This window comes from Crinia signifera, chromosome 9 (genome assembly GCF_055691185.1).
Source record: "Crinia signifera chromosome 9, ASM5569118v1, whole genome shotgun sequence".
NCBI classification, from domain to species: Eukaryota; Metazoa; Chordata; class Amphibia; order Anura; family Myobatrachidae; genus Crinia; species Crinia signifera.
Genome location: NC_139225.1, coordinates 21,418,680 through 21,438,258, shown reverse-complemented (window position 1 = coordinate 21,438,258; position 19,579 = coordinate 21,418,680). Strand labels below are relative to the sequence as shown.

The 19,579-nt window shown below is 47.9% G+C and overlaps 1 protein-coding gene and 1 long non-coding RNA gene across 10 annotated transcripts in view; one reads left to right on the top strand and one right to left on the bottom strand.

The window, feature by feature from the left end:
- The window catches only part of DAB2IP (DAB2 interacting protein), a 499,976-nt gene that overhangs the window by 144,970 nt on the left and 335,427 nt on the right, over positions 1 to 19,579 (bottom strand). Inside the window, exon 1 of one of the 9 annotated variants that reach the window (XM_083161392.1) lies at positions 11,932 to 12,069. The exons of the other annotated variants lie outside the window; for them this stretch is intronic. The gene's annotated coding sequence lies outside the window, so the exon portion shown is untranslated. Of the gene's footprint in view, positions 1 to 11,931; positions 12,070 to 19,579 lie in introns of those variants that run through there. 9 annotated transcript variants of the gene reach the window in all.
- On the top strand, positions 12,094 to 19,209 carry LOC146037324 (uncharacterized). The gene is made up of 3 exons (XR_014461008.1): positions 12,094 to 12,210; positions 17,645 to 17,796; positions 19,186 to 19,209. It is a non-coding gene; the product is annotated as an uncharacterized LOC146037324 (long non-coding RNA).

Here is a 19,579-nt window from a genome sequence, read left to right as displayed (position 1 = left end):
AAGGCTCCCATGGCGGAACAGACAATGGCTTGCCAATCAGACCTACCAAGGCAAGGGTGGCTTGCAACACTGCCCTAGCGCTACCAGCGTGAGCGGACTTTCTAGAATTAAACAGATCAAGTGAGGGTAAATGAGAAATAAAACTAAATATTTATATTGGTGTTAACATCCTAATACACTCAGTAACAAACATTGGACGTCTGTGTTTATTAATTGCGGCTTACTTACATCAGACCCAACACTGTATACAAATGTGTGTGACCCTTTTACATGATTTATCGAGCCAATGGGTCAAAATCATACTGGTGTATGGGGGCCTTATATAGAATACCCCGGTACTTGTGTATTATCACGGCGGCCGCGAAATCGCATGCAAAAATCGCACGCGATTTGTGACCATTTTGCCGTGATTTCGCGGCCGATTTGCATGGTATTGCATCCTAGTACACCCCCACTATCCAAGTCAGCCCGAAGTGTGGCGAGCACACGCGGTACGCGTCCTCCCGACCTGTTCATACCCCCACTATCCACGTCTGCGTGGAGTTGATTTTATAACTATAACTATCCCGAATCGTGGCGAGAGCAGCGAGCCCCGCGAGGGGACGCGGAATACACGTCAAGTAATCAGTGTCCCCTCACGGGGCTCGCTGCGCACGCCACGCTTCGGGATCGTTTTCCGCGTCCGCTCGCCATGCTTCAGGCTCGGTGGCGCGATACGCTCGCCACACTTTATAAAATCAACTCCACGCAGACGTGGAGAGTGGGGGTATGAACAGGTCGGGAGGACACGGGGCTCGCTGTGCTCGCCACGCTTCAGGCTGACTTGGATAGTGGGGGGGTGCTAGAATGGAATAGCATGCAAATCGCATCACGGATCGAATCGGCCGCAAATCGCATGCAATTCACATGAAATCGGGCGCCGTGATAATACACAAGTACCAATATATGGGGTCTGTGGTATATGTTGGGCCAAACTGCGACAACCTTTGCTAGAAGGAGGAGGAGACGAATACCGTCACATATAAGAAACAAATGAAAAGAATAAATCTAATTTGCTGTTATTCCAGCTCATTAAACCCCCGTTCAATTAAAATGACATTTCCTCTCAGCCTCAGTGACTAAGCGGAGGCTCCGATAGTCTCATTTCCCCATCTCGCTGAGTACGGGGCTGGACAGGAAGAGGGCGAGTATCTGGTAAGTAGGAGCCGCGATGGGATTTCCATCTGGAGCACAGAGCGATGGGGAGAGGGGGGAGCTACTGGGTACAGGTGGGGAGCGCCGTGCTGGATCAGGAAGCCTAAATCCCCGACTGGCACATACACATCCGTTATTGTTATCCAGAAAGGAAACATTGTATCAGCAGCCTGGGATCTGCTGTAAGCAAGCGCTGGGAGAAATCATTCTCCTGCCTATCACCCCGGCTGTATATCCCATGTTATTGGCAACCCTCGCCTATGTGTGCTGGGAGCTATGAGGGGGGAAACAAGTAAAGTAAATCACTTTATAATGGAACAGTTCCCACCGGAACACACGTGTTTGCTTGCTGGGAATGTAGAACGTTCCGTGCTGTTTACAGGCCCAGAAATGGACGAATGGATCCGTCCACACAGTGATAACCGATGTACAGAAGAGCAGTAAGGCTGGGTACCCGCAGGGTAATCACAAATGCCAGATAGTGGTTGTATTGCGGCCAGGGCGGTTATACGGAGGACAACTGGCCTCAATGTGTCTGATGTCCCCAAACCCCATGACCTTTACCCTTCGCAACGCACATGCGTACAAGCTGTAAATGCTAGTGGGAATGGTATAATGTATATACATATACACAGTAGCTATGAGCACAGACGGCCGCTGGCAGCACACACCATGAACGTATATTTGCCACTGTGAGCGTATATATATCACCGCAGCACAGAGGCGTCCTTACTGTTCCCACATATACATAAAGGAAGGAAATAGAGCCCTATGTATATACTATGCTATAGATATTTGCTGACTCAATGCTACACAACAGGGTCCAGGAATAAGTGATCATTAATGTGTTAAGGTACCCATACACGTTACAATTATTGTATACAATATTGTATACAATATCGCATCTCATCCGATCTCGGTTTTGCGATGAGATCAGATGAGATGAGATCTAGTACAAAAAGTATGTGCAGCACTTTTTGTACTAGATCTCATCTCATCTGATCTCATCGCAAAACCGAGATCGGATGAGATGCGATATTGTATACAATATTGTATACAATAATTGTAACGTGTATGGGGACCTTTAGTTATACTATAAACCTCAGCAACTACTTTGGTCCCAGCTAGAATAAGCTTCCAGGGCGGGTTGTGAGGTGCTGCCTGCTCCTCTCGGTCTACATGCCGCTCTAATTTGTGACCTCCCGAGGTCTGGGACACATCTGGAAACACTCTAATTATTGCCAGCGGCCATTGTCAGAGAACAGAGCTCAGGACCCTGCCTAATGTAGGTGTCCTGTGTGCCATGGTCTACAACCAGGCAAGCTTACACACGGTGGGCTTACAGGACCACCCTGGTGGTGGCCGAGGGCTCTCACCTTCCCCACCGCTAGCCCTGACACAGGAAGGGACTGTGGTAACCAATGGCACTGATACATTATACTGCCAGGGGAGGGTAATGTTCCCAGCTGTGGCAGATTGGGCCGGATTTGTATTTGTATGCAAACCCAATGGGTTATGTATTAATGCGATGGTATGCGGTCAGCACATGTGCAGAACGGCCCTTCCGATATTGTTCACAGACCCCCTATAGCTGCAGCATGACTGACGTGCTGATGCATTTGGGGGGCAGCGACTGAGTTTTGTTTTGTAGGTGTACTGGGCACAGAGATCTGATGATTGGCTGAGTGATGGTGCCCATACACTAGGGCGATATTACATCCAATCCTTCGATTTTGACCGCATCTGTGCGATAAATCAAAGTATTATATGCACATCAAATGTGTCACCGGAAGCAATGTGCGGGCCCGCAGGTCGCACATAATATTAATCCAATTGCATGAGCGATCGCATGTGGTTTTCAACTGCTCGCAAAGTGATCGGCGGGCGGTATGAGCCCTGATGGCAGGCTGCACTGTAGCAGAACGGGCAATAGGAACACTGGCGGTGGGGGCGGCGCTGTAGCGGAGTGTGCGAATGGAGTGCATCGGAAGTCATCGGCGGACGGAAGAATTTGAAAAAACTTTTACAAAAACTGGGCGACCCTCTGATTGGCTGAGAGAGAGCGCTGTCAGCCAATCAGAGGCCACCCAGTGTTTTGAAAGCCCACTTCCAGCACTCGATGTGGCATTGCACCTGGCATGCAAATCGGGTGCTGGAAAAAAAGCGCTTGGGCACCATAAGATCGGATGCAATGGGACATCGCACTGTGATGTTGCATCGCATCCGATCTCACATACTCTGTATGGAGTACATAAGCTTTGGTGGAGATTGTGATCTGTGAGACCGTAGCAGCAGTCACATGACTATGGTGACAGCCCACAAATGGCTGCCTCCACGGACACACTGTAATATGCAAAGAAATGTGCCCTTCGGAGGATACAGGAGCACTGCAACGAGCCACTGAGAGGATACAGGAGCACTGCAAAGCACCACTGTGAGGACACAAGTAGTACTGCAGGGTGCCCCTCTGAGGATACAGGGAGTACTGCAGGGTGCCCCTCTGAGGATACAGGGAGTACTGCAGGGTGCCCCTCTGAGGATACAGGGAGTACTGCAGGGTGCCCCTCTGAGGATACAGGGAGTACTGCAGGGTGCCCCTCTGAGGATACAGGGAGTACTGCAGGGTGCCCCTCTGAGGATACAGCGAGTACTGCAGGGTGCCCCTCTGAGGATACAGCGAGTACTGCAGGGTGCCCCTCTGAGGATACAGGGAGTACTGCAGGGTGCCCCTCTGAGGATACAGGGAGTACTGCAGGGTGCCCCTCTGAGGATACAGCGAGTACTGCAGGGTGCCCCTCTGAGGATACAGGGAGTACTGCAGGGTGCCCCTCTGAGGATACAAGGAGTACTGCAGGGTGCCCCTCTGAGGATACAGGGAGTACTGCAGGGTGCCCCTCTGAGGATACAGGGAGTACTGCAGGGTGCCTCTCTGAGGATACAGGGAGTACTGCAGGGTGCCCCTCGGTGGAAACAGGGAGTACTGCATTGTACTCCTAGGAGGATACAGGTAGTAGTGCAGGATGCCTCTCGAAGGATACAGGGAGTACTGCAGTGTGCCCATTGGTGGACAAAGGGAGTACTGCAGGGGGCCCCTAGGTGGATACACGGAGTACCGCAGGGTGCCCCTTGCAACTGCGATCTCCCCGATACCAAAAAAGAAATGAAAATACTGCTTAGATGCATCTCATTAAGGTTACAATGAGCTGAAGGCTGCTGGTCGCACACAGTACCATGAAACGTGTATAATATATGCACTGCGTTACAGCACGGAACACACAATATGTACGGTCTCACTAGGAGCAATCATCTTCTGCTTTGCCGCTTGTTACCTTGCATCAGAAACACATAATAATGAGGCTCACAGCTGGCACACAGCTATGAGTGGAGACAGTGTACCGGTGCTGTACATACAGTATCATATTAAAGGAAAATTGCTGTATATTACTACACCGTATCTCTGTAATGATTCTCAAGCGGTCTCTCTACAGTTCCAATATCCATGGAAAAACAATTCCGTCTCCTCGCTGTGCCCAGAACATCGCCAGGCGAGAAGGTTCCTCCCTGAGGCACAAAGCAATAAAGTGAGTTACCCAGCTAGAAATATCTGACCCCGGGGGTAGGAAGAGGTTCAGCGAGAGGACACCAGCACCGAGGCTGCCAGGAGAGCCCCAACTCATTACACAGAGACTGCTCTCCATTACACAGGCTGAGAAGTACTGGCTGCACGTTCTATGGCTGCTATGTTTACTTAAGAGTATAATTCGTCAGTTGCTTAATGAGCACTTCCATATTTTTGAGAAACTCCACAGCAAATCCTGAATCACTGGATTCAATGTATGGCGCCGGATATGCCGCTCAGAATACCTTGTTAAACCAGTGATGGTCCACCAGGAATAAGTCTACAGTAACCTTGGTCCGCAAGGCACACTCCAAGTCCAGGTTTTAATGATATCCAGGTGACCTAATAGCAAAACTATAGCAGGGCATGCTGGTATGTGTCAGAGCCGGCCCTAGCCTAAATTACGCCCTAGGCAAGATTTTGACTGTTGCCCCCTAGCACTGCCACTAGTTCCATCTCCCCTTTCCCAGCACCATCAACCCTCATCATAGCAGTCATCATTTTGGTGTCCCTACCCGCAATATTTTAAATAGAACCAGCACACCCATTCAGTGCCTTTTTTGCTGAAAATTCATCTTATTTGCATTGTTATGAGCAGCACACACAAGGAGCTTCTGCTGATTAAAATGATATGCAGCATGCCTATATTCTGTGTGCGACTGTGGCTGTACCTGCATACGGAATGCTATGTTACAGTGATTTCCATGAATACACTATTTCATATGCAGATACAGCCTCACTCACACACAGAATATAGGCATGCTGCATATCATTTTAATCAGCAGAAGCTGCTGATGCCCCTAGGCATTCCAAATGCCCTAGGCAATTGCCTAGTTGGCCTATGCCTAAGGCCGGCCCTGGTATGTGTAGTTCAACAACAGCTGGAGGGCCGAAGGTGCCCCATCCCTGGTATAGGGATGGCCATCGGTGCAGCCAGCCATCAATAATTACAATCTATGTGATCTGGAAAACCATTGATAGTTTTAGCGGTACTTATGTAATATGTGGGCGCCCAATTTTTTGATCGGGTCGGAAAAATTGCGTAGATCGCATCGCATGCAACCAAATCGCATGCGATGCGATCGATGCGATTTTTACATTGGGTCCAATGTTAAATGCCCCCCAGACCCCATTTTTTATTGTATACCCACCCTGTTCATACCCCACTATCCAAGTGGGCATGGAGCTGATTATATCTAGTGTGGCGAGAGCAGCGAGCCACCGAGCCCGAAGCGTGGCGAGCCCTGCTAGGGGACGTGGATTACTTAAAATGTATTCTGCGTCCCCTCGCGGGGATCGCCACACTATATAAAATCAACTCCATGCCCACTTGGATAGTGTGTGTATGAACAGGGTGGGTATACAATAAAAAATGGAGTCTGGGGGGCATTTAACGTTGCACCCAATGTAAAATCGGGTCTCAGAGACCATTTAACATTGAATCCAATGGAAAAATCGCGTAGACCACATCTGATTGTATACCTTAAGTTAAGGCATACAATCAAACAAATCGGGCGCCCAGATATTACACAAGTTAGCTATTGATGGTTTTCCATTCTCTTTAACTGACTGGCCAATCAGAATGTGACGGGTGGGGATTCAGGGTTGTTGGGGGGCGGAGCTATGCTCTGTGTCCCAGCACCTTGAAAAAAAGAAAGAAAAAGAAACTAAGTTTCTTCTGTGCCATCGATGTAGGGAAACCATCTGGTTCTCCCCATCGATGCAAAAGTATTCAACATCGGCCATAAACCAACAATGATTTTGAGTCATCGATGGTTGATGGCCATCCCTACCCTGGTATAAAGAAATTGTACACAAGGAACACTAACTGTCTATGGAGACGCCACCTTATAGCCCCTTTACTGGCCCCCGTTATCTCAGACACCACAGTCGCAGGATTTAAGTCTCAGGGACTTATTTACCAGTACAGACCTCGCCGGTCACCACCAATGCTGTCCACTCTGCTACTGTGTCACTGCCAAGAGACTGACCTGAAGAGTTCCAGGTTATGAGATCATTATAAGGTTAAAAGACAAGGAAAGTGAATAGATTGAGTTCTGCAGCTCAGAGTTTCCTGACTTCCTTGTTGGAAGAATTTCGCCATCTGAAAAACATGTCTTGGGGCCACGGTTGTCAGCCTGGGCCAGAAACGTAGCAGCTGGGAGGAAGAGACATGTTCAGACCAATGTACACAGCTATGCAAACAATGTTCTTACTGAGGGAGCTGGTATCAGAGCGTCGCAGGCCTCCCTCCGCCTCCCCGCACTCCATACAGGGGTGAGACTGGGCAGACAACTCTGCTTAGGTTAGTCACTCAGAAACTGAGGCTTCATAAGACATGTGCCTCGTGCCTCAATCAAGTCACATCTTTCTGGTGAATTCATAAGATGAACATTCGCCCCTCCTACAAAATGGCTGCTTCCCCCGTGCAGAGGTCAGGTGTTCACCTGACCAACAATTGCGGCTATAAGCAGACGAGGAATTTGGGCGCAGTCGCCAGCGTGGTACAACAGCTGCCCGCTCCCTCCTGGGTCCCTGTGTTCTCTTGTGCAGCCAATAAATATACAGAAAGGTTCCCTGTACGCCATTCCGGTATATGCAGGCGACACTGAGCCTGGCAAGCTGCACACATCACCAAAATAAGTAATAGATCGACGCCAGTAGGTTGACATGAGTCTAGGTCGACGTGAGTCATTATGTCGACATGGGATAGGTCGACAGCCAAAAGGTCGGCATGGGGTTTTTCACAGTTTTTTGTGCTGACAGGCGGTATTTCATGCCCTGCCATCCACTAGGGCATGGGTCTTCAACCTGTGGCCCTCCAGATGTTGTGAAACTACATGTTCCAACATGCATTGCCACATTTTTTCCTATAAGAGCATGCCAAAAAACCTTGGCATGCTGGGACATGTAGTTCCACAACATCTGGAGGGCCACAGGTTGAAGACCTGTGCACTAGGGCGTGGTGGGAGAATAAAATAGTGTGCCGAGCATAGCGTGGCACCGTGCCCTAAGCATGGCGAGCACAAGGAGCCATGCGAGGGGGTCGCGGTGATACGTTTCAGTGTCCATGTCGACTGTGTCGAAATTCGGGATTAAAAAAAAAAAACCATGTCGACCTTTTGACTGTCGACCTAACCCATGTCGACCTAGACTCATGTCGACCAACATTGTGGTGACCTAATGATCCATACCCACAGTGCACAGGGCTATTTAATGAGCTTTAGAATCTAATTACAACCCGTAACACACAGTCGCACGCAACGATTGGTTAGCGGAGTCTGCGAATGCGTCACTGGCCAATCTGATTTGCGTTTCGCAGGGAGAGTTGACAGAGCGCGCACATTTTGTATAAGTTGAAGCAAAGATGAGTGTGTGTGACGGGACCGTTCTCGGGGTGCGCATTAGCCGCTGACTGTGACTCTGTACGCAGGAGTCTGCGGCACCCATTCTGAGCGAGTCGCTGTATCTGTGTCGATGCTACAGATGTGTACCCCAGTTGCGGGCAGATTACGAGGGCGCCAGTGAGCGTCTCTATACAAATCCCAGCGCTGTTATCGCACATCCTCCGAGTCAAAAGAAAAACGCATCTGCGGCAGCATTAGCGCCCACTGGCCAGAAAACACAAAGACATCTCAAAGTGCCATTATGTTTTCCAAGTGCAACACATTACACACTGTACAGAAAATGATTATACCAGGGGACATGTCTGCTAAACTATTTTCATGATAAAAATACTTAAATATATTGATATAGTCACATTTCAAGAATTCTTATGAATTCTCAGTTCTTATGAATATTACACAGTCTCCCCCCCCCACGTTACCAATCACAAATGAACATCTGTGTACCATTAGGCGTAGACAGGGGCCCAAATCTCTGCCCCCTTCCACCCCGACGTCACGGCCCCACTTTCATCAGATCTCCCCCTGAGAATGGCCAAAATGTGTCACATCTCAATGACAAATCCTGCATTATTAGTGCCGGGAAGAGGGGACATTATTCCCGTTAGTGATGACAACTTGAGAACAATTCATGTAGACACAACAACAGGCGGAAAATGCAGTGAGAAATTGTTCTAGGACGTAAACGCTGACTTATCGCAGTGATTTAATGTGAATCTATCTCTCTGGCAGACGAGCGATGCTCATAGATAACGGTTATTTATCCCGTTGTGTTCCCCGCCTGCGCACACTGGAGAGGACGCTCAGATTCCGGAAGAGTTTATAAATAATATATAATAACAAAATAAACAGCAGGTGCTGGGCAAAGTGGCAGGAGGGTCTTCCCTAGTCTACCCCAATGTTCCGTCATCTGATTCACTGTGCGACATAAAGGGGGTGGAAGGACATGACGAAGCGTTGGCCAATCACGTTAAAGGATTGCATTGTATTACATTATTATTTTATTAACAGTTTCTTATATAGCGCAGCAAATTCCGTTTCGCCTTACAAAAGGAAATGGTAATAAAACAAACCGGGTGGTTTCAGTCGAAAAGGTAAAGGGCCCTGCTCGCAAGCTTACACTCTATAGATTATAACCAACCATCACAGCAATATACAACACATTTATAGAGATATCTCCAAAGCAAATGAGGCCGTACAGCAAATAAGGTTATTGAGGACCAACGGGCGGACAGACTGTATTCAGAGTGCAAAATACAGCCCCGAAAACTCCACCTGCCTAATCAATAACCGCTCACAGAGGGCGCTTCAGCATTGTGCTGACTTCTTACAATTAACCTGTCTATAAAGCATCAATCTGAGGAGCAAAATCTGTACTGCTTTCCCAGCCATAATCTCCGTGCTCTCCTTCAGTATTGGAAAGTTAGGGTCCTGTTAATGATCTCGTAAGCCATCAATCAGCCACAGCTGAGAGGCAGCCACTGTAATATGGCAGCGTGCGCATGCTCTGCGCAGGAGAAGCAATCGCTGTCTGTAATGTGGCAGCAAGCCGATACACCATGCCTTAGAGCAGTGGTTTTCAAACTTGGTCGTCGGGACCCCACGCGGTTCACGGTTTCCAGGTCACTCAGTAGGTGCACTCATTACTCACTGACACATTGGGAAAGATCCACAGGTGGCTTGTTCCTGTGCGGAGACAAAACATGCACTGTGTGGGGTCCTGAGGACCGAGTTTGAGAACCAGTGGATTAGAGGACTGGTAAGGGTCTTGCCTGTATTTGGATGAACAAGAGTGAAATAAGAACTATACCAGCGAGACAATGCGGTTCCAGCATAGTACATAGAGATACAATTTCCAATGGTGCTTTGCCAGTGGTATGACAATTGCACAGAGGCCTGGAAGCCAGGGCAGGTCTACCTGCTATATAATGTACATGTCTGGGTTCAGGCAGCTGGCATATTCCTAGACTACAGCGTTGGGCACCTTCTCCCGCCACCAAATTAAGAGGAAGAACTCCGAGGCCTAGTTATCCCATTCGCCCTAGGATTACTGACCACACAGAACGATCACCCAAACGTGAAAAAGAAACAAACTTTTATATGTAATACCTATTTAATCACCATTCAGTTCTACCCTCCGCTAATACTATAGTGAGATCCTTGATCAATGTGCCCCCCAAGTTGAAGGGTGTCAGCCCCCAGAAATTCCGGGGCAACCACAAGCTTTAACCTTCTCTATGCAAACAACAAACAAGGCAGCAGGTGCCCCCCTATAGGTGACCCCTAAATCTAGGCCCCTGTTGGATAGGATGCCCTCACCTGTACCAATACGTCAGATGTCTCCCTGCAGATATGTCTAAAGGAACATGGACGTACAGATTCCTATATAATCCATTAAACCGATCCCGTACATGGCATATACACGATAATAATTCAATATTTAATAAGCACGGCCATCCCCAGCCTGGCGGGGTCCAGTATCCATCACCTCTACAAGCGGCGGCCTGCCAGACCCTGACACCAAGGTTACGCAGAACAGTCAATGGGTTGTAATCGGTCACAGAAACTTCACAGCTCACCAGCGCATCACACAATGAATGAACTGGACCATTTTCTCACTGATCCATGCAGCATCAATGACAATCAATCAGCCCCCTCTGACAGCACAAGCTGCCCCACAATGCAACTCCGAGTGAGTGTAAGCTCTTGTACCCAGCTTGTCACACAGCCCCTTCCGTATTACACATGTGGTTGTACATTAGCAAGAAGAGTGCAGTATGAGATTTAACCATTGACTGACCCAGCTCCAGTTGCTGGCAGGATGGGTCAGACATAGCTGAGTGCTTGCTGCACTGTTGCACAATGACAGATTGGAGACATAGGGCAGGGACTACAATATAACAGGCGTCATAGTGACAAGTCGCCCCTATTCCTGGGTGTGCAGAACCCTGACAGCGAGACAGCCAACAGTAATATATAGATACACAATGACATGCGATATACAGTAACATATAACATACAGCGATCTATAGAAGCCCAGTGTCAGAACAATCTGCTGTAATCATTACACACAGTCAGCTTCCAGCATTAGACCCCCACACACTGCGGAGGACCATCCCCAGCGTCCGGAACAGGGGCGCAGGAGCTCAGGGGTGGGGAGGCAGGGGGTACTGTGCCAGCTATGCAGGGTGAGCAACACTCACCCAAATCTCAGAGAAGGTGAACAGGATTCAGCTCTTATGGAGAAAGCACAGGACCCAGAGACCGGAGACTGGGCATGGGACTCAGAGAGTTTAGGATTGTGGGGCAGGGGGCACTGTGCCAGCTATACAGGGGGGCAACATTCACCTGATCTCAGGGCTGGGGAACAGGACTTAGCACTTATAGATAAAGCAGAGGACTCAGAGCTCAGGGGTGGGGGGCACTGTGCCAGCTATACAGGGGGTAGCACTCACCAGATCTCAGGGATGGGGTACAGGAGCGATCTCACAGGGGTAAGGAGCACTGTGCCAGCTATACAGCGGGTAGCACCCACACAGATCTCAGACATGAGGTAGCACAATAGGGGCAGGGGGGCACTGTGCCAGCTACACAGGGCAGCAGTACATGTACCATCCCTCAGTAGCAAGAGGCACTCTCACAGTTATACAGGGAAGGCATCTGTCAGGGGCAGGGGGGCACCTGTCAGGGAGGCATCTGTCAGGGGGCACTCACCCAGCTCCGGGCAGGGGTAGCTCTCCGGCTCAGCCCGCACACATCCTCGGCTTCCTGTGCAGTGTGAGCTGCTGCCTCTCTCACGGATCCCTCCCAGCAGCAGCAGCTCAGGCTCCGGGATCTGGGAAGGGCTGCTCCGGATTCCTCCCCGCCCCCATGCGTTGCTCTTTGTCCCAGAGCTGGGGATCAGGTGCTGGCTGCAGCCCTGATACAGTGTCAACAGCAACCGGGGCCCGGGGCCCCATAGCGAACACAGGAGCCGCGGGGGAGAAGCAGGAGGTATATACTATATATTACTGTATCACTGTGTATCTATATACTGATTGTACCACTGTGTATCTCTATACTGACTGTTATATACTGACTGTATCACTGTGTATCTATATACTGACTGTATCACTGTGTATCTATATACTGACTATCACTGTGTATCTATATACTGACTGTATCACTGTGTATCTATATACTGACTGTATCACTGTGTATCTATATACTGACTGTTATATACTGACTATCACTGTGTATCTATATACTGACTGTATCACTGTGTATCTATATACTGACTATCACTGTGTATCTATATACTGACTGTTATATACTGACTATCACTGTGTATCTATATACTGACTGTATCACTGTGTATCTATATACTGACTGTTATATACTGACTATCACTGTGTATCTATATACTGACTGTATCACTGTGTATCTATATACTGACTGTTATATACTGACTATCACTGTATCTATATACTGACTGTGTCACTGTGTATCTATATACCGACTGTATACCTGTGCATCTATATACTGGCCGTATCCATGTGCGTCTATATACTGACAGTATCCCTGCGTGTCTGTATACCGTCAATATCCCAGCTTGTCTATGTACCGACTGTATCCCTGCGCGTCTATTTACTGACCGAATCCATGTGCATCTATATACCGGCCGTATCCATGTCCATCTATATATTGACGATATCTCTGCATGTCTGTATACCATCTACAGTATATCCCTGCGCAACCGACAGCATTCCTGCTTGTCTATACACCACCCATATCCCTGCGCGTCTATGTACCGACTGTATCCCTGTGCGTCTATGTACCGACCGTATCCATGCGCGTCTATGTACCGACCGTATCCCTGTGCGTCTATGTACCGACTGTATCCATGCGCGTCTATGTACCGACCGTATCCCTGTGCGTCTATGTACCGACCGTATCCCTGTGCGTCTATGTACCGACCGTATCCCTGTGCGTCTATGTACCGACCGTATCCCTGCGCGTCTATGTACCGACCGTATCCCTGCGCTTCTATGTACCAACCGTATCCATGCGCGTCTATGTACCGACCGTATCCCTGTGCGTCTATGTACCGACCGTATCCATGCGCGTCTATGTACCGACCGTATCCCTGCGCGTCTATGTACCGACCGTATCCCTGCGCTTCTATGTACCGACCGTATCCATGCGCGTCTATGTACCGACCGTATCCATGCGCGTCTATGTACCGACCGTATCCATGCGCGTCTATGTACCGACCGTATCCCTGCGCGTCTATGTACCGACCGTATCCCTGCGCGTCTATGTACCGACCGTATCCCTGCGCGTCTTTATAAAGATGGCTGTGCCAATGTAACTTACTGATGGAACCATTACTAGTGTTCACTCTCGAATTTTGTGCGGGCAGGGCGCCGCGCAAGGGGGGGCGGACCAGGCCCAATGACATCACAGTTGTGGGCGGTCCCATCGCCGTCACTGAAGGGGGAGGGCCCGCCCCGCAAAAGTTGCTGTGCTGCCGGGGAAGCACCGGGCATTGCCGTCTATGACAGCGCTGGGCTTCCCCGCGCACCCCGTCGGGGCAGGCACCAGGAAGTTTTCGCGGGGCACTACTAGAACTTGCTCGACAGCCGTGACCCTGTCCCGTTCACGGTCTGCTCGACCGAGAACACGCAGGCAGGATTCAATGTCCCTCCTGCAGTGGGACAAGAAGGGGCCATGGCCACGAGATGCGGCCAGGAAGAGGGAAGCTGCAGCTGGCAGCACGTCACTTCCTGGCCGTTCTCGGCAGAAAGTGCCCGACTGCTTGTGAAGTCGGGCTCGTTCTGCTGAGCTCACCTGTTCAATGTTGTTGGGGAAGACAGCATTGAATAGGGCCCTGTGGCCATCTCCCTCTCAGGAGATGGTCGCCGGTGATTGAATACCCCCCAAAGTCTCCTTCACACGCCACAAGCATGAGATCCTACATGCCACGTGTATAACCTTTGTTACATGCACATGGGCAGTATGACTGGTGAGTCCCTGATCATCCATACACGTGTGTTTAGCAGCATTACACGGGGAGCTACATGTGTATTAGGGAAGGGCATCTGGGACCTTTCATCAGGCCCTGTATAAGCCTATATCGAAAGTTCCCATTGCCAGTAAATCTGGTCCATTCACATCGGCCCCTTCGTTCGCATGAGGCTGAAGTTCAGCGCATGTGCAGACGCACCCAACATTGCGGGCGGGCAGTCAGGGCCATTTACATAGGGGAACGACCAGCCAATGCCCCGATGGTGCGGCCAGCTGACACCACTGGATGTCGGCTGCCTGACCACTTCCTCCCGAGCGTCCACTCATATGTAAGTGACTTAAGTCACTTTTATAGTCGTGCCGACCATCAAATGATGTGGGTGTTCCCCCCCGAAAGCCTGTGATTGGATGTTTATGTTAATCATCCATTCGCAGCCAGTGCGTGCGAACACTCAATGCGAGAGGGGGCGGGCGGGCGGCCCGGCATTGGCCAGACGGGGTTTGGCAGCCTCGCGAATCAACCAGAATAACCAGAATACTGTTCCACATATGATGCGGCCCTGGGTTACTGTCTCTCTGCTCGGCCAGGAACCGGTAAGTCCCCGGCTGATGTCTGTGTTACTGTCACAGTGCGCGAGATGTCTGCAGAGAATGGGGGCTGAGGCAGACATTCAGCCCCCTGGCGTTCAACTAATTTTGTTCAAATTCACAGTGTTGACGCTGACATAATGCCGACATAGTGACAGCCAGAATCTCAGCACATGGTTTTAGGGTTAGGGTCAAGCCTTCCATTAGGATAAGGCTTAGCGTACGTTTCACTAAAAAATACCAATGTCAACATTTCGGTAGTGTCCATATTGTGAATGTAGACATTCTGCTGTCGACATTCCAAATGCTGACATAATATACCACAACCGCCCTTTCCACCCATGTCAGTTTTGAATTGGCGGCACCAGGTTTCGGGAGAGATGCCTAGTCTAGTGTCCGTGAGTCTCCGAAACACTGCCATCTGCTGGCAGAAAGTGTAACTGCATCTCTTTCTCTCTCACATATGCACAAACACAGAAGGTGGCAGCCTGGGTTGGGATCATTTAGTCTACAGCATTATGGTCGAAATTGGAAAAGGTCGGCATGGGTCTAGGTCGACATGGTTCTAGATCAAAAGGTCATTAGTTAGACAGGTCGTTAGTTCGACATTGTCTAGGTCAAAAGGTCGACATGGGGTTTTTCACTGTTTTTTTTTACCTGAATGTCAACACAGTCGACATGGACACAGTTTAAAGTGCACCGCATCGCTCGCTACGCTCGGCACACTATTTTATTCTCTCACCACACCCTAGAAATACCCACTGTCAGCACATGTCGGCTCAAAAAACAGTGGAAAACCCCATGTCGACCTAATGACCTGTCGACCTTTCCCCATGTCGACCTAGACCCGTGTCGACCATAATGCTGTAGACCAAATGTCCGCATCCCGGCAGACTAGCTTTCGAAGCTTGCTTTGAGCGGGCTTACTGGTCTAATAGAGAGAATATATATATATATTTATATATATATACACAGTATGCTATATATATATATATATATATATATAAATATATATATATATATATATATATAGCATTAGTCTGTTCCTATTCTGCACTGACAAATGGTCATGTGATACTTTTGGGCAGCATCGCTGGCAGTGAGAATACCCCAGAGACCAGGGGGCATTACTCTATGTAAATCACCACACCTACCCTGCGCGTCCTCTGTCCTATACGCTTATACTGAGGAACCTGATTATTCATTTCTGTGTAAATCACCAGCGACCTAAATCTCCAGGCACCAGGCTGTGTATAATTACATCATATTACTACAGAATAGGCCGAGCCTCAATACATAAATAATGTCCGCAGAGGAATTATTGATTACCCAGCCTGCGAGGGACGTTGAAGGTCATGTAATCAGCCCCATATACTGGGACTAGGACGGATATTACCAATGCGGTGACTTCATAATCAGCATTCAGAGCAATATAAATGTGTAATGTAGAACAGTTATACAGCAGCTACAGCGATCTATAGCAACTAATGTACAATATATATATACTATATGCCAGCTATACAGGGGTCATACAGCCCCTAATGTATAATATATACCAGCTATACAGGGGTCATACAGCCCCTAATGTATAATATATACCAGCTATACAGGGGTCAGGGGTCATACAGCCCCTAATGTATAATATATACCAGCTATACAGGGGTCAGGGGTCATACAGCCCCTAATGTATACTATATACCAGCTATACAGGGGTCATACAGCCCCTAATGTATACTATATACCAGCTATACAGGGGTCAGGGGTCATACAGCCCTAATGTATACTATATACCAGCTATACAGGGGTCAGGGGTCATACAGCCCCTAATGTATAATATATACCAGCTATACAGGGGTCAGGGGTCATACAGCCCCTAATGTATAATATATAGCAGCTATACAGGGGTCAGGGGTCATACAGCCCCTAATGTATACTATATACCAGCTATACAGGGGTCAGAGAGATATACATCAACTAATGTATAATATATACCAGCTATACAGGGGTCAGAGAGATATACAGCCCCTAATGTATACTATATACCAGCTATACAGGGGTCAGAGAGATATACAGCCCCTAATGTATACTATATACCAGCTATACAGGGGTCAGAGAGATATACAGCAACTAATGTATAATATATACCAGCTATACAGGGGTCAGGGGTCATACAGCCCCTAATGTATACTATATACCAGCTATACAGGGGACAGAGAGATATACAGCAACTAATGTATAATATATACCAGCTATACAGGGGTCAGGGGTCATACAGCCCCTAATGTATACTATATACCAGCTATACAGGGGTCAAGGGTCAAACAGCAAATAATATATATTGATGTTTTCTGAGTTGGCCAGAAAATGGCCATTTAAAGGGTTAATTCTCTTAAAGGCGCCGCAGTGGCGTACAGAGCTCATATCGGGGTGTGATTAAATTCTGAACCCGAGTCCGTTCCAGACTACATCCGCCAGTAATTCCGTCCTCAGATGGCAAAGAGGCGGGGAGATTTACTCTGTAATCTGCTATAAGATCTCTGATTAGACCTGTGTAATAAATGGGCTGGCACAAATACTCAGGATTCATGCGTCCTGACAGCTGTCAGTCAGACCTGTCTTCATGCAAAGTCCGGATCTGGCTGCCGGCAAAGGGGGCTTTAAAGTGTCAAAGCATGGCAGAAGGTGCAGCCCCTCACCAGGCCATCCGCGGCATGGTCTCTAGTGTGCCAACACTGAGTGGTGATTGCATAATTACCGAACATGACTTTACCTAGTTTCTGCGTAAGCAAATCACTGGTCAGTACAGTTCCTTTATTTGCACTCTCTTCCCCAGGATCCCTTTATCCTCACCCAATGCTCTCCTGTCAGTGTAAGTATATACTCTCACAATGCAATGCCTGGGGACAGGGACTACAGGCATCGGATATAGGAGTATTGCTGGAGAAGAATGTGAACATTTCTGGAAACAACGTAAAATTGCGACAGGTAAAGAAAGAGGCTTTATAAATTCCAGGCGACCGATATCATCAAATATGTTTTTGAGGTCAAGCGTAAGTATTTAGGTACTAAACATATATACATCTATATAAACATCTTCTGTAGAGTGCTTTGTATTATTGTAGATGCAATATAAATAAAGCTTATTCATAATAATAATAATAATAATAATAATATAGACTAGTGGAACGTTGCCCCCAGTGGCCAGATATAAGCACTGCAGGTTGTAGCCAGCACTCAGAATTCTTGGGATCAAATATTATGCTTAACCCATTGAGTGCCAAAATCTGTGACATGTTCAGAATACCAGCTAAAACTGCCAGCGTCGCTCACATTTGTTATATGTAATCAAATTAAAAAAATTATTGTGTAAAACAAGATTAGATTTCCTATAGAAGGGTAACATTACCGGTCATTATGATGGATACAAATGTTTGCTTGGCAACTTTAACACCTATTTTGTCAACTCCACTCGGCACTCAAAGGGTTAAACAGAGAAAATGTTCTGTCCCTTTAAACACCCGGAGTCCTCAGCTTGACATGTAGGCCGGTTAATAATCCGTGACATTATTTTTCTCTCCTCAATGCTGACACTCACTCACCGGCTTTTAAATCCGCACTTACAACTCTGTGTTTCGTAAGTGTTCACCGGCCTAATTTATCCTCCAGGTAGGCAATCAGCCTTCCTGCCGCAGAGCGCTTTATGGAAAGGAGTTATTTCAATCTGCATTAAAACCTACAAGGCTGCAGCAGAGATATTCCCAGCCACCCTCTTTATAAGCGGATAACAAATATAAGAATGACAGGCTGCATTCCCCCGGCAGTATCTCTGCAACACCCCACCCCACCACCAGCCCTGGCACTTTGTTTACCCACAATGCAGGCAGCACCTAGCAGCAATTAACTGCTTCTCTGCACAGTCTGTAGCCCCCAGACACACAGCGAGGGTTCGTCGCAGGACTGACCCACTTCTATACATTCAGGATCTTTATGTCTTCCTTTCAAATAATTGAATTTAAATGAATTCTGAATGCCTGATCCCTCTGGCAAGTAAAACAAACTTATTTGTTACACACACACACACAATCCTGCAATTAATAACTGTACAGAGGACGACAAGTGCTGTAAATAAATCGAACCCTTAAGAAACTCTTAAGTAACTATAAGTCCCAGCATAGCTTTGAGGTGAATAATTAAAAGGTATTTATCATTCTACAGCAAATGAAATAAATATTTTTCATACTGAGATGTAGCACTGGCTACACACTATGGTCCTGATGCAATTCTATTACATGAACAAATCTTGCATTTTTATTATTTCTTTTAATGGCTTCATACTGCCCTACAAACCATTTCGTCCTTTTCAAAATCTCTCAGGAGGGCCAACAAGTATGGCGGCCAACAAGTATGGCTACCACAAGATCGCAGCTCTCTGTGCATGAAAAAATGCTATAGCAGAGGGGGGAGAAGTAGGGAGAGGATGCCACAGGGAAAATAGAGTTCAGATGCCAGTTCCAAAGCCTCTCTGCTCGCGACATCATGCGCTCAATTAGAAATAAAAGCAGACTCAAGAAACAAATCAAGGAAAAGGGGTAATTACCATCATTCTTATAGCTTTCCGATAAATGTCTTGCACTGATGAGACCTAACAAGACAGTAACAATCTGTCTGTAAGCTGCACCTCTCCTATAAAGAGGATCTTACTGCAGTCTTATCGGCTAGTGGTGATCTAGGTAAATCTGGATTGGAATCGAATGCGTGGGGAAAACAG